The following is a 25,461-nucleotide window of genomic DNA, read 5'->3' on the forward strand; positions in this document are numbered from 1 at the left end:
TGGATAAGGAGTGGGGTATGGGCCGGCCTGGTGGGTTGGCCGGCTGGGCCGGTTGGGTTGGCCTAGTTGGGCCACGGCCCAGGGGGGGCTTTCTCTTTCTTTCTTTTTTGTTTTCTGCTTGTTTTCTTTTTTTATTATTTCTTTTCTGTTTTAATTCATTTAATAGCATTTAGGCATTTTATAAAAATGGATTTACTTCACCAAAATTACCGATGCAATAATAGACTTAGCCCGAACATTTTATTTTAATATTTGAAAACTTTTGTCGTTTGACTTATTTAGGATTTAAATTTGAAACGGTTTTGAATTAACCCGAGATTAATTACAGTGGCAGAGGTGACGTGTCACCATTAACGTGAGATCACTGTAGCATGATTATCCGGGCGTTACAATATGATAGAAATTTCGTCTAAAGTTTTTGTGGTGGGGCCCACACGGGCTCGGTCGTACAACACCATCATGTACAAGGCAGTGCACATGACATACGAAGCGTTCCAGAGTGAGCATAGCCAAGCACTCTTTAAGACACAACGAGACCACTGTAAAACCAACCGTGGATGGGCAGACCACTAGACGTCGAACCCCAATCTCATATCATGCATCTGTCGGAAAGATATCCTAGGAGCTACTTGAATTCCCACTTATAAACTCCCGAAACTTTATGGTTATGCAATCAGGTGTTGGGGATACAGGGGAAGCATAATATCTCACCCAAACTAACAAATCCTACATCCAGATGTATCCATCCTTCAACACATAACCAAGAAACCTTCGGAAATCATTTACCTGAACCTTCGAAAAGCATCCGTTATACGAGTTATGGCAATACTCCCGAACTCCCGCCCCAGTACTGGGTGGCGTCGAGGTTATCTCACCAACAACTGCATAAAAGAGATTTTCGATATCGGCGAAACTCAGGTATTCCAGAACTGCAACGATAAAATTGTGACGACAACACCTCGGAGCTCAACTCCTCGGGACACTGCCACAACCCCTAAATGTAAGGAGGCACCAAGAACAATGTTCTCGTCACAAAACCATCGGAACGATTCCAAGATACCCGCGTGATCCTAAAAAAAATTAGTGAAATTTGAGAAGAGAAGAGTCAAAACTCTACGTCAGGAGGCCTCACCAGAGCGACGAAGGGACTGGGGAGTAAAAAGAATCCTACTCTCCGATATATATAATCCTATAAGACTCAGTTTTTTTCTAGACTCAACAATGTCAGCGATTCGATTAAGAAGGGGGCTCCTAAGTCGGGGAAGGCTCTGATTACCAACTTGTAACACCCACGATGCGGCTATATCGCCCACGTGTCGGAGCACGACTTAGAGGCATAACCGCATAGTAGGCATGTCGCAAGAGGGGTAATCTTTACACATCCCATGTACTGAATAAGAAGGGATAAAGAGCTGGCTTACAATCGCCACTTCACACAATACATAAATATAACATTACATCATCCAGATACAATCAAGGTCCGACTACGAAATTAAATAAAGAAAGACAACCCCTAATGCAATAGATCCCCGATCGCCCCGACTGGGCTCCACTACTGATCAACTGGAAACGAAACAACACAACGAACACGATCTTCACCGAGCTGCCACTTGAGCTGGGTTGCTTCACCTGCACTGGTATCATCAGCACCTGCAACTGTTTGGATGTATCTGTGAGCCATGAGGACTCAGCAATCTCACACCCGCGAGATCAAGACAATTTAAGCTTATGGGTAGGATAGGGTAGTGAGGTGGAGCTGCAGCAAGCACTGAGCATATATGGTGGCTAACATACGCAAATAAGAGCGAGAAGAGAAGCAATGCAACGGTCGTGAACTAGAAGTGATCAAGAAGTGATCCTGAGACTACTTACGTTCAAGCATAACACCAACACCGTGTTCACTTCCTGGACTCCGCCGGAAAGAGACCATCACGGCTACACACGTGGTTGATGCATTTTAATTAAGTTAAGTGTCAAGTTTTCTACAACCGGACATTAACAAATTCCCATCTGCCCATAACCGCAGGCACGGCTTTCGAAAGTTCAAAACCCTGTAGGGGTGTCCCAACTTAGCCCATCACAAGCTCTCACGGTCAACGAAGGATATTCCTTCTCCCAGGAAGACCCGATCAGACTCAGAATCCCGGTTACAAGACATTTCGACAATGGTAAAACAAGACCAGCAAGACCGCCCGATGCGCCGACATCCAGATAGGAACTGCACATATCTCGTTCTCAGGGCAACACCGGATGAACACTACGTACAACTAAAACCAACCCTCAAGTTTCCCTGAGGTGGCGCTGCAAGTGGCTCTATTTCGGACCAACACTTAGAGAAGCACTGGCCCAGGGGGTTAATATAAAGATGACCCTCGGGAGAGTGACTCCGAAGGGAAAAATAGGTGGTGGTGAGGCAAATGGTAAAACCAAGGTTGGGCCTTGCTAGAGGAGTTTTATTCAAAGAGAACTTTGAAGGGGTCCCCATAACACCCAACCATGTAAGGAACGCAAAAATCAAGGAACATAACACCTGTATGACGGAAACTAGGGCGGCAAGAGTGGAACAAAACACTAGGCATAAGGCCGAGCCTTCCACCCTTTGCCAAGTATATAGATGCATTAATTAAAATAAGAGATATTGTGATATCCCAACATAACCATGTTCCAACATGAACAAACTTCAACTTCACCTGCAACTAGTAACGCTATAAGAGGGGCTGAGCAAAGAGGTAACATAGCCAAACAATGGTTTGCTAGGAAAGGTGGGTTAGAGGCTTGACATGGCAATATGGGAGGCAGGATATAGCAAGTGGTAGGTATCGCGGCATAGAAAAAGAGCGAACAACTAGCAAGCAAAGATAGAAGTGATTTTGAGGGTATGGTCATCTTGCCTGAGATCCCGCAAGGAAGAAGAACGAGTCCATGAAGAAGACAAACGGACATAGTCGAACGGATCCTCACAAACGCGACGTTATCGGAACTAACCCGAAGAAGCAACACCGGAAAGAAGCAAACAACATAGTAAACAACCACCACATAAACATGACATGATGGACAACCAAGTATGATGCATGTCCGGTTTAAAGAGAGCATGGCACGGCAAAGTGCACAAGCAATTCTACAAATTAAGTGGAGCTCAATATGCAACGAGTTGCATATTGACGAAACACCACATAACTTATTTAGTTCTCTCTTGTTTAGGTACTCAACAAAATTAAATGTTGGTTAGCATGGCAAGGGGTGAAGCATAGTAAAACTACCTATCTAGGAAAGTTTAAATGAGGCCGGAACAACAAGCAACAAGTCCGGAAAATCCTCATGAGCATAATCATGGATTTGGTACTGTTCTTCCCTAAACCATATTTTAGAGTTATTAAACAAGCAAAGTAAATCCACCATGTTAAACTAGGCAATTTTCTACCCCATTTACATATAAAGTTTATTAGGTTTGGAGCTAAGGTTATTTAGTTATGAATTAAAGCATTTTAGCATGGCAAGAGGCAAAATATATGCAGACATCATTTTAAATATTTTAAACATGCATGAAAGTTGGATATTATGAATCTAGATGCAATTCTAAGCATTTTTCATATTTGAAGTTTTTACAAATGATGCATGGTTATATAGTTATTAAATGCATGGACTTGAAGGGCTTTTCTGCAAAACAGCAGTCTCAGGATAAAAAGGAAAAACGTTCTAAGGAAAAAAACACGAAACATGCCGTATCTAGCTGGCTCGATAGGAGCACAGGAGAGGGGCTATTGGCCTGCTCACCCATGGGCCAACAGGCCGGCGGATCTGGCGGGCTGAAGTAGGGCGCCGAGGGGCTGGCGATGCATGTATTGACCGCGCGGGATCGATGTGGACGAACCCGCCTCGCCCGATGCAGTGGGAAAGACGGCAGAGGCTGGCCTTGGTGAGACGGCGAGGTCAACGGAGCGCAGGGGGACTTGGCGCATGGCTCTCAAGCGGCAGCATCATGGAGGAAGTCCGGCGACGCAAGTGCGGCACAAGAAGGTGGCACAAGGGAGGCAACAGCGCTGGAGCGTTCCTCCTTGCGCAGCAGAAGTAGGGGAGGCGGGTGCCTGATGAACGTGCTTTTGCTCGTTGCAGAGTAAGCGGAGGCGGGCGACCGAGATGTGGGCAGGCGACGGCGGAGGTTGGCACGACGGTAGCAACCGGATCGAGGTGGAGGGAGTCAGTCCCGGAGCGAAGTAGGCGACGCGAAGCGCTGGAGAGACGCTGTTCATGGCGGAGAAGTTCCATGGGCGGCGGCGATGTTCAGTTCCTACAAGGAGGCAAGGACGACGCCGATGTGCTCCACGGCCACGGCGGATGCGGGACTTGAGGAGCTCGGCGTGGGAGGCGAAACAGGGGACGTCCAGCGAGGGGCGCAACGCAAGCGAGCTCCAGGCGGCTGTCGGGGCCGTCCATGGCACGGAGGCGGAGCAGCTTGGGGTGGTGTAGCGCTTCTGCAGGAAGACGAACGGGACGACGATGAGGGCCCTGGCCTGATGCAGCGGCGTTGCTCCGGCAAGGCCGTCGGCGGGTGGTCTCGAAGAAGTGGGGCGGCGGCCATGGCGTTGAGGCATAGCTCCTATTGCACGAACAGGGAGAGAGATGTGAGAGGAGGGAGTAGAGGCAGGGAAGGAGAAGGAAAGGAGCAGGGGAGGCCTAGCCTGGTCGACGGCGATCAACAGTGCGGCGTCGTGCTCGAGGATGAGCTCGGCGTGGGGCGCAGGTAGGAGGATGGCGCGGCTTGGCGGGGTCACACGGCCGAGGCAGCGAAGATCGGCGAGATGTGTGGGTTTGACGATGGGGATCTGGGTGGATCCCAAGGTGGGAGGAGCTGGTTGTGGTGTCGGTGGTTGGCTGAGAGGTGGAGGGCACCGATTGGGCAGCAAAGAAAACAAGGAGGGACAAACTAGCGGCGGCGGCGGAGGGATTGGATGGATGGGACAAGGTCCCTAGGTTTTAGGGTCATCCACTATTTATTTGCAAAGAGATTAAGGTAGGGGCTATCACGTCCCTACGATCGTAATCAGACGGTCTCGGATAAATAGGCTAGGGAGTCCAAATAAAAAAACGGAGATGTTTTCGGGATGTTTGGGGATGATCCGGATCCAACGGTGATGACTGAGCGGTACGAGTTCGGGGCAGTTTCTGGACACGCACGAGAGGGGTCGATGCACTGATCAAGGGGGGTAGGCTGGGCCTAGGTGAACTGTGGAGAGCGGGTTGGTCTGAGAGAAGAGGGGAGAGATGCATGCCCGGCATGGTTTCCGGAGACCGAAAACGTCCAACGAAAAGACCGGCTATATTGTCGCTATAGTTAACCGTTAGGGCATCAAACGATCTCCGAATGTGATGAAATTTGACAGGCGACCTACTAACAACATGACAACACCGCATGTCAACTTTCATCCAATTCCAGGAATATTCTCCGGCCACCTATAAAATAATATTTCAGACGTGCCGCGGGCGCGTGCAAGTGTGTCTGGGCTTAGAACGGACAACGGAAGGAACGGGGAGATCTGGGCGGATGGAAGTTTTCAAAAACATGCAGATGCAATGCGGATTATGACATGGCAAGATGCAACACGCAAGCAAAAGACAAGGAAAAAACAGCGAATAACTGGCAGACACCTGGCGCAACGGTCTCGGGGCGTTACAGAGAAGGTGTCTTGTATTCATCAAGCATACTACGAGCCATCTCAACAAGAGTACTGTTCTTGCGCTCCACGACGTCATTCTGTTGAGGAGTATAAGGAGCAGATAATCGTGAGTAATACCAAGTTCATCAATATAGTCATCAAGACCAGTATTCTTGAACTCAGTCCCATTGTCACTCCTAATGTGCTTGATCTTCACACCGAAGTTTGTTGAAGCCCTCGAGGAAAATCGTTTGAAGACTTCCTGCACTTCAGTTTTGTAAGTGATGATATGCACCCATGTGTAAAGAGAATAGTCATCAACAATAACAAAACCATATAAAGATGTTGCATTAGTGAATGTGGCATAATGAGTAGGGCCGAAGAGATCCATGTGAAGCAATTCAAATGGATGAGTGGTAGTCATGATAGTCTTCGAGGGGTGCTTGGACTTGGTCATCTTTCCAGCCTGGCAAGCTCCACACAGACGGTCCTTGAGGAATTTGACACCCTCGATGCCAATGACGTGGTTCTTCTTCACGAGTGTGTGTAAGTTCCTCATGCCCGCATGAACTAGTCGTTGATGCCATAACCAGCCTTCTAAAGCTTTTGCAAGTAGACATGTGGCAGGCTGTGGTCCTGTAGAGAAATCAACAATATACAAGTCTCCTCTTCTAAAGCCTTCAAAGACTTTGGAATTGTTAGATTCCATGATCACAACGCAACGATATTTGCCAAAGACAACAACCATATCAAGATCACAAAGCATTGAGACAGACATGAGGTTGCGCCCTAAGGACTTGACAAGCATGACTTTGTCCATGGGTCGATCCTTTGAGATCGCAACCCTACCTAGACCCAATACCTTGCTTTTTCCTTTGTCTGCATAGGTGATATGCTTCAGATGCGATGGAGATAAAGCATTGTCCATCAATAAGCTCTTGTCACCGGTCATGTGATTTGTACATCCACTGTCGAGGTCCCACTCAGTAGCTTTGGGTTGATCATCCTGCAGATGAATTAGTGCATCTTACGAACTCATATACTTGATCAGTGAAGAATATGATATCAAATTCATCAGATTGAATTTCATCATGCAATACAACAGATATAGCAGTATAATGACGTGAGAAATGAGCATTCATTTCTTCATGATTAGCTTGCGTCCTATCAAGCATGTTCAGGTCTCCAGCAAACTCTTCAGACGCTTAGGTTCGTTTGGAGACCTGACCCTGCATAAGAGATTAATTCTTTTTCTTCACCACCCACATCTGGAGGGGTGGCAAAGAGTTCATCATTCTGCGAGCTCCATAAGAGAAAGGTGGCATGGAGTCCAGTCCACTTCATTTCACAGAAGAGGGGTTAGAGTAAGTGATGTCGCTTGAAGCTACGTTAGTACTTCCCCAAAGAGGAAGGGATGATGCAGCACAGCGGCGGTAGGTATTTCCCTCAAATATGAAACCCAGGTTATAGAACCAGGAGGAGAACCAAGCAACACAACGTAAACAACACCTGCACACAAATAACAAATCCTCGCAACCCGGCGTGTTAAAGGGGTTGTCAATCCCTTTCGGGTAACAGTGCCAGAAATTGGTGCGTGATGGTAGAAAGTTGTAATAGATTGAATAAATAGATCGCAAATAAAATAAAGTGCAGCAAAGTATTTTTGTGTTTCTGGTTTAGTAGACCTGAAAATAAAAGCAAATAAAAATATATTGCAAAGGAAAATAATATGAGAAAGAGACCCGGGGGCCGTAGGTTTCACTAGTGGCTTCTCTCGAGAAAAATAGCAAAGCGGAGGGTGAACAAATTACTGTTGGGAAATTTATAGAACTTCAAATACACATGACGATATCCAGGCAATGATCATTATATAGGCATCACGTTCAAGATTACTAGACAGACTCCTACCTGCATCTACTACTATTACTCCACACATCGACCGCTATCCAGCATGCATCTAGTGTATTAAGTTCATGGAGAAACGGAGTAATGCAATAAGAACGATGACATGATGTAGACAAGATCTATCTATGTAGAGATAGACCCCATCATTTTATCCTAGTAGCAATGATACATATGTGTTGTTTCCCTTTCTGTCACTGGGATCAAGCACCGTAAGATCGAACCCACTACAAAGCACCTCTTCCCATTGCAAGATAAATAGATCAAGTTGGACAAACAAAACCCAAATATCGTAGAAGAAATATGAGGCTATAAGAGATCATGCATAAAAGAGATCAAGGAAGCTCAAATACTTTCATGGATATAAAAAGATAGATCTGATCATAAACTCAAAGTTCATCGATCCCAACAAACACACCACAAAAGAGTTACATCATATGGATCTCCAAGAGACCATTTTATTGAGAATCAAGAGAGAGATATGAAGCCATCTAGCTACTAACTACGGACCCAAAGGTCTACAAAGAACTACTCACGCATCATCGGAGAGGCACCAATGGAGGTGGTGAACCCCATCCAAGATGGTGTCTAGATTGGATCTGGTGGTTCTGGACTCCGCAGCGGCTGGTGAAAGTGCGTTATATTGACTAGAGGGGGGTGAATAGGCAATTTTTATGAAATTCTTCACTGAGGAATTTGCTGGTGAGGAAATTCCTTAGCGAAGAACTACTAGCAGCGGAATAAGTACTCAAAAGTAAACACAACAGAATACAAACATAGTCATCATGATGAAAAGAAGACAGGCACAGAGTACAGGAAGCGTAATCACAGGATAACTCAGGATGAAGACAAACAGACTGAAGAAATTGAACTGAGGAAATTGAGAAAGTCTTCAGTCAAAGTCTTCAAATAGAGATATGAACAAACATACAACACAGTTATGAAGAAATGAAAGAGTTGAGGAAATAGAACCAGTAAGCTCGGTGAAGACAATGATTTGGTAGACCAGTTCCAACTGTTGTCTCAGTTGTACATCTGGTTGGAGCGGCTGAGTATTTAAACTCGAGGACACACAGTCCCGGACACCCAGTCAAGGACACTTAGTCCAAGACACCCAGTCCTCACCATATTCTCCTTGAACTAAGGTCACACAGACCTCGTCCAATCACTCGTGGTAATACTTCAGGCGACTTCCAAACCTTCACAAACTTGGTCACTCGGCGATCCACAATTCCTCTTGGATGCTCTAGACCATGACGCCTAACTGTCTAGAAGAAGCACAGTCTTCAAAGGTAACAAGCGTCGGATCCACTCAGGATCAATCTCTTCAGTGATGCTCAATCACTTGGGGTTTGTAGGTGTTTGGGTTTGGGTTTTTGGTTTTTCCTCACTTGATGATTTTCGCTCAAAGTCCACGGAGGATGGGTTGCTCTCAAATGATAAGTGTCAGTTTCTCTCGGAACAGCCAACCAGCTAGTGGTTGTAGGGGGCGGCTATTTATAGCCTAGGGGGCAGCCCGACATGATAAGACATAAATGCCCTTCAATGATATGACCGTTAGGTGGATAGATATTTTGGGACAACTAGCGCATAGCACAACAACGGTCGGAATTTTGAGTAGTAAAATCCTCAGGGCTATCATGTTCCTCACTGTGTAGGCAATCCACACTGGTGAATTCCTAACTCCTCAGTCAGGACAAATTCCTCAGATACCAGAAGAACTTCGTCTCTATCATTGAAGAAATTGACTGAACTGTATGAGATTTCCAATGGCTTCACTCGAAGGGATTGGTAGGTGTAGGATTTGAGTTTAGCATCACATGGAAATTTTTCCTTAGTATTTCCTCGACCCCCTTTAACAGTACGATGTTTCCTATGACTCAAGAAAGAGAAAAACAAAACTATGAACACGAAAGTCTTCAAGCTTCATATTTCTCGCATGAATATCAAGTCTTCACGGACACACCGATTTCTTCACTTTCAAAGTCTTCATGAAAGTCTTCAGAAATACCAAAATCTTCAGTTGAAGATATTCATTTTTAGGGGTCGACTTTTCCTGTAAATATCAAACTCCTCATAGACTTATAGACCTGTGTACACTCACACACGCATTAGTCCCTTAACCTATAAGTCTTCAATACAGCAAAATCACTAAGGGGCACTAGATGCACTTACAATCTCCCCCTTTTTGCTGATTGATGACAATATAGGTTAAGTTTTCAACGGGGATAAACATATGAAGTGTAAATACTGATATTGAGGAATTTGATTGCAAGATATAGAAGAACTCCCACCGAAGATGTGCATAGTGAGGAATTTGCTTTTGAAGCAATGCACACTTGAAGAGTTGAATCATGGAGATCTCCCCCTATATCTTGTAATTCATACACGCATTTAACATACAATATGAATAATTTGAAATGCATGATGAAATATGGTGCCTGATGAAATTCAGCATGCGTGCAATAATATTAACGAGGAATAAGCATGTAGAATAGTGCATCAAGAGTATCAGAGCATAGTGCATCAAAAGTATCAGAGCACCATCGGGTTTAAGATTACAAATCGATCCAATAAAGTTTCAAAAGAACAAGAGTTGTAACTTAGCAAAAAAATGCCCATATAGTAGACCCGCTTGAGACTAACTCATATTTCTCCCCCTTTGTCATCGAATGACCAAAAGGATCGAAAATGAGGACTAACACCCCTGAAGACAATCATGTTGATGAAGGAGTGCCAGCGTTGTTGGGGTCATTTGTTGATGTAGGGCCTGCCGCAGTGTCGTCCAAATCTTCATGTTCATCAGTGTCGCGCGATGAAGAATATGAGCTGGCCACCAGAGAAGGAACCTTGACCTTCTTGAATTTCTTCGGTGGAGGTGAAGACCAGTCAAAATCTTTATTAAGACCCATGTTCTTCAGATCTTCTTCACCATACAGATGTGACGGGATTGCCCAGGTGCGACCGAAGACTTGATGGAGGTAGTAGTGGTTTTTCTTCACTGCATTGTGTGTGGAAGTCATGTTGTGAAGAACTGAAGCTAACTGACGCTTAACCCATTTGTGATTTCGATCCACCTTCTGGTGAAGACTAAGCAGAAGTTCACGGTCAGTCATCATGCGCGGAGCAGTGGCTTGAGGAGTGGACTTAGGTGCATTGGCAGAGTCATGTGTGGAAGAGTCATCATTGGTGGAATAAGATGCAGCTTTGCAAAACTGACCATCCAATGGACGAATGCCTTCATCAATTACAGCTGGTGCCTTGCCCTTTCCAACAACTGAGGAATATGTCTGCTTGAGGACTTCAATTGGGGGCAAGTAGCTGAGATGATTCTGGAAATCAGCTTTGTAGTTGAGGAATCTCATGATCCAAGGTGCATAAGGCTTCAGCTCAAACGGAGATAGTGCAACATTGGCCATAGTCCTCATGAAGAAATCGTGATAATTGACAGGAATGCCATGAACAATGTTGAATACTAGATTCTTCATGATGCCAACAATTTCCTCATCAGATGAGTCGTGGCCTTTGATAGGACTGATTGTCCTCGTAAGAATACGATAGACAGTTCTGGGCACGTACAGCAATTCCTTCATGAGGAATTTGGTTCTTGGTGCTTGACCTGGCTTCAAAGGTTTCATCAGCACCTGCATGTAATGATGTGTGAGCTCAGGTTCACTGTAGATGCAGCGAGCTTCTTCAAGGGGAGTACTGAGTGGTAGAGCATGAAGCAATTCAGAGGCTGGTGCAGTGTAGTGAGTGTTTTAGACATCCAGTCCAGCACCCATGAATTCGCATCTTTAGCATCTCCGTTGGTGTGCAGCGTTGCATAGAATTTAAGAATCAGTTCCTCATTCCAATCACAGATGTCAGAGCAAAAGTTGAGTAGCCCAGCATCATGAAGAACACTGAAGACTGGTGCGAAGCACGACAGAGATTCCATATCCACGTGAGGAATATGCTCATGGTAGAAAATCTTCTCCTTGTTGAATAGCACTGAGGAATAGAAATTGGCTTGACTAGTAGTCCAGAAACACCTCTTCCTAATGCGAGCAGAGTCATATGGGTTGTAATCTTCGAAGAATACGTGCTCGCCGAAGAAATCATCAGCCTTGAACTTTTGCTTGCGTCAGAATGGATCCTTTGGCTTCGGCAGAGGAGTGTCTGTGAGTTGCATCACGACCTCAGGAATCTCAATCGCGGGTTCTTCAGGCTGAGGAATTTCTGGTTCCTCCTTAGTGGCAGTCTGTGTAGTTGGTTGTGCAGCAGCAGTTTCATCAGCGCTAGTGGCTGGAATTTCCTCATGGATAGATGAAGTGGGATGAGTATCTTCAGAGCCCATGTGAACAGTTTGTGTGGGGGACTGAGGAATTTGCTGTAGAGGAGTGAACATTGGAGAGTTTGGATGCTGACTTTCCCAGAATTCATGACTGATGACGGGTGTGGAGCAGCCAATGTCCACATCATCATCTTCCATTTGTTCAACGCTAGCCTCTTCAGCTGTGAACTGAGGCTAGGCGAGCAGATGATAGGTGTTGAAGGGATCGCATCCACTTCAATTTCTTCATCCAATGGGTCAGACGAAGCAGCAGAATGAGTTTCTTCATCAGATCCTCTGGGGCTCACATATTCTTCATCAAAAGGAACAAGGTCCTTTGATGGCCTGGTTGAGATGGGAACAGCATCAATCGGATGTGCAAATGAACTTGTCATAGACTTCATTTTCTTCGGAGCTGAAGAATCTGAAGCAGCTGATGCTTTCCTTTCTTCACTGCAGCACGCTCTGCAGCCTTGGTCTTCTTCACATCCGATGCAGATGGAAGGATTGGAGTTGAAGTTGGTGCAGGAGTAGCTGAGGAATCTGGTTGATTTTCTTTAGGCACAACTGATGTAGTTGCCCTGAGTTCTTCAGTTTCTTCAGGCACACCACTAGTGGGTGCCCTGGCAATTTCTTCAGCGGCTGGAATGCAGTCATCATCCCTGGAACTCACATTATCTTCAGCAGCCTGATTGTCATCAGCGGTACTAGCATTTTCTTCAGTAGGCTGAGCAGATGCTTCAGCCTGAGGAATTTCCTGTTGCGTTGGGGCTGCAACATTGGAAGTGAAGTTATTCGCAAGTTTCACTAAACGAACCTTGGCTCCAAGCCAATCAGCGCGATATGCTTCAAAGTCATCACTGAGTTTTTTAATCTCAGTCTGAGTAGTGACAAGTTCTTCAGTTGTCCTAGAGACAACGTTTTTCTTTAGATAGCGCTCTTTCTTGTACTGCACTTTCTTGATCTGCCTGGCCTTCTCAAATTTCCACTTTTCTTCTTGAATGAAGTGGGTCAGAATGTGACTTTGGCCATGAGTCAGCTTAAAGTCAGGCAAGGGAGTGTTGGGGTCCTTGTGTCAATCATCAATGTAGTCGAGGATCATCTTGGGATCCAAAAGCAGTGGCACCTCTGATCCTTTGGCTCTAGCGGCCCTGACTTGCCTGTCTCTGATGATTTCTGCAAGTTCATCATCATCAGCTTCGTCTTCATCAGACGGCACTTGGAAAGCGACTTGCTTCTTTTGAGGACTTGGGCGTGGACCTCGTCCAGCAGTGGCCTTTGTCTTCAGTAGTGAGGGGCCAGCTGAGGAACTTGGTGCAGCTGAGGAACTAGCTGAGACACCTGAGGCAATGGAGATGCTGGCAGTCCTTTGGCACGAAGCGAGATGCACAGGTGCTGAGGATTTGGTCGGAACAGCTAAAGGCTTCGGCGGAGGAGCTGAGGACTTTGGAGGAATAGGAGCAGCATGAGGAATTGGCCGTGAGGGCTTTGATGATTCTGGCCGTGAGGGCATTGCTGAGGAACTTGGCCTTGACGGCATTGTTGGTGAAGCACTTAGCTTGCGCATAGGCTTCTTTGACATAGCCTTCTTTGGCTTGACAGCAAAGGCCTCAACAGAGGCAGCAGCAGAGTCTTCATTAAATTTCCTCACTGCTTCTCTGGCTTGCTTAGCCAGCTTGGCTTGGCGCTTGGCCCATTCATTAGGATAGTCCTCACCTCGCTTGAGCCTGCTGGGATCAACAATTTGGCCAGGTGCTAATGGAGCTCTTGGGCATGGAGGATTGAGTGCGAATTTCTTCATATACTTAGGAGTGACATATCTGTACTCCCTCCATTCTCTTGCACATCTCCTCTCTATCTTCTGAATGCGCACTTTGTGCTCATTCTTGGTTTCCTCAGTAGGTGTGCAGTACCCAGCATATATGTCATCAGGGATCTCAAATGTTGTATTTACCTCAGGCCTCTTTCCTCCCTTCTGTGGCCTTTTACCATCAGCCATTTTCTTCAGTTGAGGAATTTGAACAATCGAATTCTCTGAAGAAGTATGCAACTTTTCTTCGAGGAACGCTGCAAATGAGTTAAGTTGATGAGAACCTAGTGATTCAGCAGCTGACATGTGTACCTGTGAACAAAGTATAGTTGCGAGGAATTTGGAGAGGTCATATGCGTTCTCAGAAGGTTTTTCAAAATGAACAGGTTTGAGGAATTTGACCAGATGAGTCTTGAAGATTTTCACTAAACGTTCTTTGTCTTAGGTTCCAGAGTTGCATAGATCGAAGATCCACACAATTGAGGAATCTTGAAGCAAAATGATGCTTAGAGAAACGAATCAAGAACAGATGACTTTGTGAGGTGTTCAGTGTGTGAAGATATGAAGAAAAACACTTTTGAAGATTTTGTAGATAATCATTCGAATCAACGAGGGCAGTAAAAGTAACTTTTATTTACCCTGGACGAAGAACTCGACGAACTGGAGTGAGGAGATGTGAAGTTCGTGTGTGCAGATCTTCCACGCCCTAACTTGGCGGAGGAAGACGGCTACAGCGGCGGCGGAGTGAAGATGTCCGCGGTCGGCGCGAGTACGTCGGCGACGAGGTCGAGGCAGTGAAGCTCTTCCTCACCGGCAGCGATGAAGTAGCGGCGGCGCTAGGGTTTGAGAAGCTCGAGCTGGAGAGAGAGGTCGAGCGTAGTAAAAGAAGTGAGGAAGGGAAGGAGGGGTATTTATAGCCACGGTGAAAAAACTGCTCGCCCGAAGAAATTGGACGAACGTGCCCCTGACCCTTCTCATTCGCATGATATGTGTCACCCACGTAGTGAGAGGTGGAGATCGTGTTAGATCGTGGGTGAGCGGATAAGTGTATCGTGGGATGCGGAATGGTTTGAGCGGCAAGACCGAAAATTTCGATAAGATAGGTTTTGAAGTTCCATTCGCAATTTCTTCAGCTGACAAGGACACAGTGAAGATTTTGAACGAGTTTCAAATAGAACGCACATGAAGAATTTGTGAACAGATTGGGTTGAGTATAGCATAGAGGAGAAGGGTCCGATCACATTCACTTAGCAGAAAAACCAACTTGAAGAAATAGCAATAAGTGAATGTTGTAGAGGACATGAACTCGTATGTCTATATATATAGCCAATGAAAAAATGACGGAACCAGTGAAGACTATGCAAAGTTGAAGAATATGAATAATTTGAGGAATTTCAACTTTTGGTGGTGGCGTGACCCACCGTATAAGAATGATGATTTCAGACACCGCGTACAATTATTGTAGGGTTCTTAGAATCAAATTCTTCGTTAATTTCTTCACACTAAGAGTGTTATTATTCATTGATTGAAGAAAAACGTTTCTTCATGTGTTGCACATCTAAGTCATCAATTTTGCATAAGTGTTAGGATGAGTGTCCTTTTCAAAGAACATTCGAAGACTCTAAGATATTTAGCTCACACCGCAACTTGCTAAATCTCTTCTCATCCAAGGGCTTTGTGAAGATATCGGCTAGCTGTTCTTCAGTCTTCACATGCTGAATAGAAATGTCGCCCTTCAACACATGATCACGAAGAAAATGATGACGAATCTAAATGTGCTTTGTCTTCGAGTGCTGAACTGGGTTGTGTGCAATCTTGATGGCACTCTCATTGTCATAGAAGAGGGGTACATTCTTCATGTTGACGCCGCAGTCCTTGAGAGTTTGCTTCATCCATAGCAATTGGGCACAGCAAGAACCAGTGGCAATGTACTCAGCTTCAGCAGTAGATAGTGATACGCAATTCTGTTTCTTCGAGGACCAACAGACCAAAGATCGTCCGAGGAAATGACATGTACCAGATGTTGACTTGCGATCCACACGATCACCAACATAGTCAGAGTCAGAATATCCAACAAGATCAAAAGCCGAGCCCTTGGGGTACCATAATCCAAGTGTTGGTATGTGAGCTAGATATCGAAGAATATGCTTCACATCCTTATGGTGTGATTCCTTCAGTGCAGCTTGAAATCGGGCACACATGCAAACACTAAGCATTATATCTAGCCTAGATGCACATAAGTATAATAAGGAATCTATCATGGAGCGGTATACCTTATGATCAAAGTCAATACCATTTTCATCAGTGCACAGATGGCCATTTGTGGGCATAGGAATTTTGACGCCTTTGCAATCTTGCATGCCGAATTTCCTCAGTACATCCTTGAGGTATTTCTCCTGAGATATGAATATGCCATTGTGTTGTTGACGAATTTGAAGACCTAAGAAGAATTTCAACTCTCCCATCCTAGACATTTGATATTCTTCACTCATCATATAGGCAAATTCATCACTATAACGCTGGTCAGTACAGCCAAATATAATATCATCAACATATACTTGGCACACAAACAATTCACCATCATAAGATTTAGTGAAAAGAGTAGGGTCGAGTGAACCGGGTTTGAAGCCTTTCTTCATGAAGAGTTCCTTCAAAGTATCATACCAAGCCCGTGGAGCCTGCTTGAGGCCATAGAGGGCCTTGTTGAGTCTGAAGACTTTGTCAGGATTCTTTGGATCTTCAAAACCAGGGGGTTGAGAAACATATACTTCTTCCTCAAGCTTACCATTGAGGAATGCACTTTTCACATCCATTTGATATAGAGTGATATCATGATGGTTAGCATAAGCAAGTAATATGCGAATAGCCTCAAGTCTAGCAATAGGTGCAAAAGTTTCATCGAAATCAATTCCTTCAACCTGTGTGTAGCCTTGAGCTACAAGCCGTGCCTTATTCCTCACCACAAGGCCATTTTCATCTTGCTTGTTGCAGTAGATCCACTTTTGTGCCGATGATATTGTGCTTGCGAGGATCTGGACGTTTGACCAGTTCCTAGACATAGTTAAGCTCGAACTGATGTAATTCTTCTTGCATGGCCTGAATCCACTCAGGCTCCAGAAATGCTTCATCTACCTTAGTGGGCTCTGTAATAGAGACAAAAGCATACTGCCCACAAAAGTTAGACAAATGTGAAGCTTTTGAGCATGTGAGAGGACCTGGCGCTTTGATGTCATTGATGATCTTTTCAACTTGCACTTCTTTTGCAATGCGAGGATGAGCTAGTTGTCGTTGAAGAATTTGATCAGTGTTTTCTTCAGCACCATTTTCTTCAGCATTTTCTTCAGGTGCATTAGCTCGACGTTCTCCATGTTCTGGAATGAATTCTTCAGCAGATTCTTCAGTAGGAATGACATCCTCAGTAGTCTTGAACTTGATAGTTTCCTCAGGTGCTGGTTCATCTATCACGGTAGGTAGGTGCTCTCTTTGCGAGCCATTAGTTTCATCGAACCGCACATCTACAGTTTCAACAACTTTGTGAAGAACGTTGTTGAAGACTCTGTAGCTGCGCGAGTCCTTTCCGTAACCAAGCATAAAACCTTCATGTGCTTTCGGTGCAAATTTTGAGTTGTGATGAGGATCTCTAATCCAACATTTAGCACCAAAGACTTCGAAATAACTTATATTGGGTTTCTTATCAGTGAGGAGTTCATAGGCAGTCTTTTTGAAGAATTTGTGAAGATATACTCTGTTGATGATGTGGCACGCAGTATCAATTGCCTTAGTCCAGAAACGATGAGGCGTTTTGTATTCATCAAGCAAAGTGTGAGCCATCTCAGCAAGAGTCCTGTTCTTGCGCTCCACGACGCCATTCTGCTGAGGAGTGTAAGGAGCAGATAACTCATGAGTGATACCAAGTTCATCAAGATAGTCATCGAGACCAGAATTCTTGAACTCGGTGCCATTGTCACTTCTGATGTGCTTGATCTTCACACCAAAGTTGGTTGAAGCCCTAGAGGAAAATCGTTTGAAGAATTCCTGCACTTCATGTTTATAAGTAACAAGGTGTACCCATGTGTAACGAGAATAATCATCAACAATATCGAAGCCATATTGAGATGCTTCATTTGAGATAGCAGAATAATGATTAGGACCAAAGAGATCCATGTGAAGCAATTCAAATGGGTGAGTGGTGGTCATGATAGTCTTCGCTGGATGCTTGGCCTTGGTCATCTTCCCAGCTTCACAGGCTCCGCATAGGTGATCCTTGAGGATTTTGACATTCTCGATGCCAATGACATGCATCTTCTTCGCAAGCGTGTGCAAATTCCTCATGCCTGCATGACCAAGTCGTCGATGCCAGAGCCAGCTTTCTGAAGCTTTTGCAAGTAAGCACACGGCTAGTTGTGGTCCTATAGAGAAATCAACAATATACAGGTCTCCTCTCATAAAGCCTTCGAAGACTTGGAATTGTCAGCTTCCATAACCACAACACAACGGTACTTGCCAAAGACAACAACCATATCAAGATCACAAAGCATTGAGACAGACATAAGGTTGTATCCTAAGGACTCAACAAGCATGACTTTATACATGTGTCGATCCTTTGTAATCGCAACCTTACCTAGACCCAATACCTGACTTTTCCCTTTGTCAGCAAAGATGATATGCTTCAGATGCGACGGAGATAATGGAGCATCCATCAATAGATTCTTGTCACCAGTCATGTGGTTTGTACATCCACTATCAAGGACCCACTCAGTGGCTTTGGGTTGATCATCCTGCAGATGAATTAGTGCAGCTTACAAACTCATATACTTCATCAGTGAAGAATATGACATCAATTCATCAGATCAATTTCATCAAGTAAAAGAACTGATAAAGCAATATGAGGACGTGAGAAATGAAAGTTCATTTCTTCATGATTAGCCTGCGTCCTATCAGGCATGCTCAGGTCTCCAGCAAATTCTTCAGACGATTACGTGCGTCTGGAGACCTGACCTGCAGAAGAGATTAGTTCTTTTTCTTCACCACCCACATCTGAAGGGGTGGCAAAGAGTTCATCATTCTGCGAGCTCCATACGAGAAGGATGGCATAGAAGCCAATCCATTTCATTTCACATAAGATGGGTTAGAGTAAGCATATGAGTAAGCAGCGAAATTCTTCGAGGACTTATGGACATAATGATTTGAAGAATAATGCACATATCCATAATCCTTAGATCTTCCCTGCGAGACAGACGTGTTAGCACGGTGATGTTCATATGAGGACTTTGCTTCATATGAGGAATTTGGTCCATATGAAGAATTTGATCTGGGGTTCCTATTCTTCACAGGTGGCGTCATGATGACATTCACCTGAAGATTTTCAAGACATCTTTTGGGAACCTAGATTTTCTTCATAGGGGAGCCGTTCCTGCAGTTAGTGCCAACATATCTAGCAAATACTTCACCATTCTGATTTTTGAATAGCTTATAGTTGGAGTCAATTGACTCATCATCAGAATGAGGAGATTCACATGCAAATCCAGATAAGTTAGATGGATCAACTGGAGGTCCCTTTGCAGCGACCCATGTAGTTTTGGGGTACTGCTCAGGCTTCCAATATGTACCATCAGCATTGAGTTTCCTCTCAAAGGCGATACCCTCTTTCCTAGGGTTCCTGTTGAGGATCTGCTTTTTAAGAACATCACAAAGAGCCGGATGCCCTTTGAGGCTTTTGTACATGCCTGTCGTGTACAATTCCTTCAGCCCTGCATCATCAGTGATACTGGCAATGTACTCAGATGAGGAATTAGTGATGGCAGAGGCATGTGAAGAATTTGAAACATTATCAGCATTTGAACATTCAGGTGAAGAATTAGCAGATTCACGTTCAATGCACTTCAAGCATGGAGGAACAAATTCTTCCTGAGATGCGCTGATTTGTTGAGCAAGTAATGAATCGCGCTCCTTCTGAAGATCTTCATAACTCACTCTTAGCTTCTCAAGGTCTTGCTTTCTTTGAATAAATTCATAAGAAAGCTTCTCATGATCCGATAAGAGAGTGTTATGATGGCTTTGAAGTTTCTCATGCTTGGACTGAAGTCTCTGAAGATTTTCAGTCAAAGTTTCAGTGCGATCAATTTCTTCACCCAACATATCATCACTTTTATTTAGCATATAGTGAGCTTTTTCCAAAGCTCTTTGTTGTTTAGTAGCAAGGGAAGCAAGTTTAACATAGCAGGGTCCAAATTCATCACCAGATTCATCATCACTGGACTCGGATAGGTAGCATTCAGTTACATCAGCATCTTTTGCCATAAGGCATGATGCAGAAGATGATGATTCTGGTTCGAATGTCATCATTTTGAGAGATTCCTTGAAGTCCTCAAACCAAGGATCATGACAAGTTCGATGACCTTCATAGACCTCAGAGAGACGGTCCCAGATGAGCTTCGCATGATCGAGATGCATGATATTCCTCAACTGATTTTGTGACAGGCTGGAGCAGATGACATCCTTCGCCATGAGGTTTAGAAGAGTATACTTGCGAATGTCATCAGCATCCGCCATCTTGCACAGATCAGTCAGGCCAATCTCAGTGACGGTCCACAACTCGCTGTTCATTGCCACGAGGCGTTTCTTCATCATGGCCTTCCACTTGAGATACTCGTGACCGTCAAAGATGGGGCATGTCACCTTCGTCATACCTGCGGTCGACATAACTAAAACTCCAGGCGGTTAAACAAAATCACACAGAACAAGGGAGTACCTTGCTCTAATACCAATTGAAAGTGCGTTATATCGACTAGAGGGGGGTGAATAGGCAATTTTTATGAAATTCTTCACTGAGGAATTTGCTGGTGAGGAAATTCCTTAGCAAAGAACTACTAGCAGCGGAATAAGTACTCAAAAGTAAACACAACAGAATACAAGCATAGTCATCAAAATCTAGCCTTTTGCCAATTTTAAGTCTTGGCAGATTTTAACAACTTAGCACAAGTCAAGTAATTAGCCTACACATGCAATTCTAAGAGTATAGCAGCGGAATGTAAAACAACTGCATATGAAGGTAAAGGGAGGAGTTGGAGGGAGCAAACACAATGTAGACATGGAGATTTTTGGCGTGGATCCGATAGGTGGTGCTATCGTACATCCACGTTGATGGAGACTTCAACCCACGAAGGGTAACGGTTGCGCGAGTCCACGGAGGGCTCCACCCATGAAGGGTCCACTAAGAAGCAACCTTGTCTATCCCACCATGGCCATCGCCCATGAAGGACTTGCCTCACTAGGGTAGATCTTCACGAAGTAGGCAATCTCCTTGCCCGTAAAAACTCCTTGGTTCAACTCCACAATCTTGACGGAGGCTCCCAAGTGACACCTAACCAATCTAGGAGACACCCCTCTCCAAAAGGTAATAGATGGTGTGTTGATGATGAACTCCTTGCTCTTGTGCTTCAAATGATAGTCCCCCTAACACTCAACTCTCTCTCTCTCTCATCGGATTGGATTTGGTGGAAATAGGGTTTGAGTGGAAAGCAACTTGGGAAAGGCTAGAGATCAAGATTTATGTGGTTGGAATGGAATATCTTGACCTCAACACAAGTGTATGTGGTTCTCTCTAAGAAAATGTATGTTGGAAGTGTAGGCATGTTCTGATGGCTCTCTCCACGAATAAAGAGTGGGTGGAGGGGTATATATAGCCTACACACAAAATCTAACGATTACACACAAATCACCAAACTCGATGGGACCAAATCGTGAAACTCGGTCAGACCGATTTAGTTCAAAATTTGAACATTAGGATTTTCGGTGGGACTGACATGTCAACTCGGTCGGACCGATTCCATTACGGTTAGGGCATAATGTAATCTTGGTGAGACCGATTACACAAACTCAGTGGGACCAATTTTGGTAATAGGCAAACAGAGAGTTGGTCAGGCAAACTCGATGGGACAGATTCGCTCATCTCCGTTAGACCGAAACGTTACGAAGGGGAAACAGAGAGTTTGCATTGCAATCTCGGTGGGACCGATCGCTCATCTCTGTTGGACCGAAACGTTACGAAGGGAAACAGAGAGGTTGCAATCCCATCTCGGTGAGACCGAGATCCCTATCGGTGAGACTGAAATGACTAGGGTTTGTGGCAGTGGCTATGTCAAGTGAACTTGGTGGCACCGGGTAGGAAATTTTGGTGGGGCCGAGTTTGACTTTTGGTTTGCGACATATGTGGATATGAGAAAGTAGTTGAGGGTTTTGGAGCATATCACTAAGCATTTTGAGCAAGTAACTCTTTAAGCAACACATCATCCCCTTTTAATAGTATTGGCTTTTCCTATGGACTCAGTGTGATCTTGGATCACTAAAAGTAAAATGTAGAGTCTTGACCTTGATCCAACATGTGTTCTTAGTATTTCGAGGGGTCCACTTTCTAAACCATGCCATGCCAAACATTGAGCTTTGCTGAAATATTTATCTTGAAATAGCATTAGCTCAATGGGCTATATGTTGTCAAGAATTACCAAAACTACCCAGGGATAGTTGCACTTTCACATACCTAGTTCAATCTCGTTACTGGCAAGTCTCCTTACTCGTCCTATAATACATCATCCTGCAACTAACTCATTAGTCACACTTCTTGCAAGGCTTCTTATGATGTGTATTACCGAGAGGGCCCAGAGATACCTCTCCAATACTCGGAGTGACAAATCCTAATCTCGATCTATGCCAACCCAACAAACACCTTTAGAGATACCTATAGAGCATCTTTATAATCACCCAGCTACGTTGTGACGTTTGATAGCACACAAGGCATTCCTCTGGTATTCGGGAGTTGCATAATCTCATAGTTAAAGGAATATGTATATGCCATGAAGAAAGCAATAGCAATAAAACTTAACAACCATTATGCTAAGCTAACGGATGGGTCTTGTCCATCACATCATTCTCCTAATGATGTGATCCCATTCATCAAATGACAACACATGTCTATGGATAGGAAACTTAACCATCTTGGATTAACGAGCTAGTCTAGTAGAGGCTTACTAGGGACACTGTGTTTTGTCTATGTATCCACACATGTATAAAGTTACCGGTTAATACAATTCTAGCATGAATAATAAACATTTATCATGATATAAGGAAATATAAATAACAACTTTATTATTTCCTCTAGGGCATATTTCCTTCAGTCTCCCACTTGCACTAGAGTCAATAATCTAGTTCACATCGTCATGTGATTTAATACAGGTAGTTCACATCTTTTTTGATTAGTTCACATCGCCATGTGACTATCACCCAAAGGGTTTACTAGAGTCAATAATCTAGTTCACATCACTATGTGATTAACACCTAAAGAGTACTAAGGTGTGATCATGTTTTGCTTGTGAGAGAAGTTTAGTCAACGGGTCTGTCTCATTCAGAGCCGTATGTATTTTGCAAATTTTCTATGTCTACAATGCTCTGCATGGAGCTACTCTAGCTAATTGCTCCCACTTTCAATATGTATCCAGATTGAGACTCAAAGTCATCCAGATCGGTGTAAAAGCTTGCATCGACGTAACTCTTTATGATGAACTCTTTATTACCTCCATAACCGAGAAATATTTCCTTAGTCCTCTTAGGTAACTAAGGATAACTTTGACTGTTGTCCAGTGATCCACTCATGGATCAGTATCGTACCCCCTTGCCAAACTCATGGCAAGGTACACAATAGGTCTGGTACACAGCATGACATGCTTCATAGAACCTATGGCTGAGGCATACGGAATGACTTTTATTCTCTTTCTATTTTTTGTCGTGGTCAGATTTTGAGTCTTACTCAACTTTACACCTTGCAATACAGGAAAGAACTCCTTCTTTGACTGTTCCATTTTGAACTACTTCAAAATCTTGTCAAGGTATGTACTCATTGAAAAATCTTATCAAGCGTCTTGATCTATCTCTATAGATCTTGATGCCCAATATGTAAGCAGCTTCACCGAGGTCTTTCTTTAAAAAACTCCTTTCAAACACTCCTTTATGCTTTCCAGAAAATTCTACATCATTTTCGATCAACAATTCACATATACTTATCAGAAAGGCTGTAGTGCTCCCACTCACTTTCTTGTAAATATAGGCTTCACTTCAAGTCTGTATAAAACTATATGCTTTGATCAACTCATCAATGTGTATATTCCAACTCCGAGATGCTTGCATCAGTCCATAGATGGATCGCTGGAGCTTGCACATTTTGTTAGCACCTTTAGGATTTACAAAACCTTCTGGATCGCTGAATTTGTTGGATGATATGCATCGTATAACAGTCATAACCTAGGGCGATTCAAAACTATCTCCAGTTCATAAATATAATGTAGGCATGTATTCCGTAAATAGTCATATGTGCTTATGGAAAGAACTTGTATGACATCTTTTGTCCTACCCTCCCGTGGCAATGGGATCCATAAGGAAACTTTGGGATACTAAGGCCTCCTTTTAATATAGAACCGAAACAAAGCATTAACACATAGTGAATACATGAACTCCTCAAACTACGATCATCACCGGAAAGTATCCCGGTTATTGTCACCCCGGTGTTTACAGATCATAACACGTAATAGGTGAATATGACTTGCAAGATCGGATCTAGAACATAGATACAATGGTGAAAACACAAATGGTTCAGATATGAAATCATGGCACCCGGGCCCAAAGTGACAAGCACTAAGCATGTCAAAGTCATAACAACATCAATCTCAGAACATAATGGATACTAGGGATCAAACCCTAACAATATTAACTCGATTACATGATGAATATCATCCAAATCCTCACTGACCAGCGATCCTACGATGGAATTACTCACTCCCGGTGGGGAGCATCATGGAATTGGCGATGAAGGAGGGTTCATGATGACGAAGATCGAAGATCTCCCTCTCCACAGCCCTGAATGGACTCCAGATTTGGCCTCTCGATGAAGAACAGGAGGTGGTGGCGGCTCTGTATCGTGATCAAACTTCCTCTCTGATTTTTTCTCTAAAAATAGGTATTTAAGGAGTTGGAATTAGGGTCTGTGGGGCCACCCGGTGGGCACAACCCACCTGGGCACACTTGGAGGGGGTGGCGTGCCCTGGTGGGTTGTGCTCAACCAGGGGCCCCCTTCCAGTGGTTCTTCTCTCCACTTGCAAAATAATTCTCCAAAAAGTTTCGTTCCATTCCAAGAACTTTTATTTTTGCACAAAAATAACACCATGGTATTTCTGCTGAAAACAGCATCAGTCCAGGCTAGTTTCGTTCAAATCATGCAAATTAGAGTCCAAAACAAGAGCAAACACGTTAGGAAAAGTACATACAACGGAGACGTATCATGCATCCATTATCCATTATGTACACGTGGAGACATGGTCCTACTGAAGAATTAGGCTTTCTTAACCACCCACATATTTACAGGTGGCTTTGAAACAGTAGAGCGAGCAGGATATGATTTCTTTCGATAAGCATAATTGTTGCTCGATGAGGTACGAGCATAGTTGAAAGTATAAGCATTGAACTTCCTTCTAGAAGCATCAGTATAATGATTGAATGAGGTATGCATGTACTCATTTTGTTAAGCTTTTTCTGCCTACATGGTTGGTCGAGCAGTAATATGCAAGGCATCAACAGTTTTCTTAGGCACCCAAATAGCTTTCTTTGGGGGGGGCATTTCTACTGTTTGGTCCAACATAGCGAGCAACCGTCACACCATGTTGATTTTTAAACAACTTTTAGTTGTCCAGAGAATCGTCATCAGGATATTCAGGGATGGGAGAGTCGTACCCCGA

The sequence above is a fragment of the Triticum dicoccoides genome, chromosome 6A (genome assembly GCF_002162155.2).
Source record: "Triticum dicoccoides isolate Atlit2015 ecotype Zavitan chromosome 6A, WEW_v2.0, whole genome shotgun sequence".
NCBI lineage: Eukaryota > Viridiplantae > Streptophyta > Magnoliopsida > Poales > Poaceae > Triticum > Triticum dicoccoides.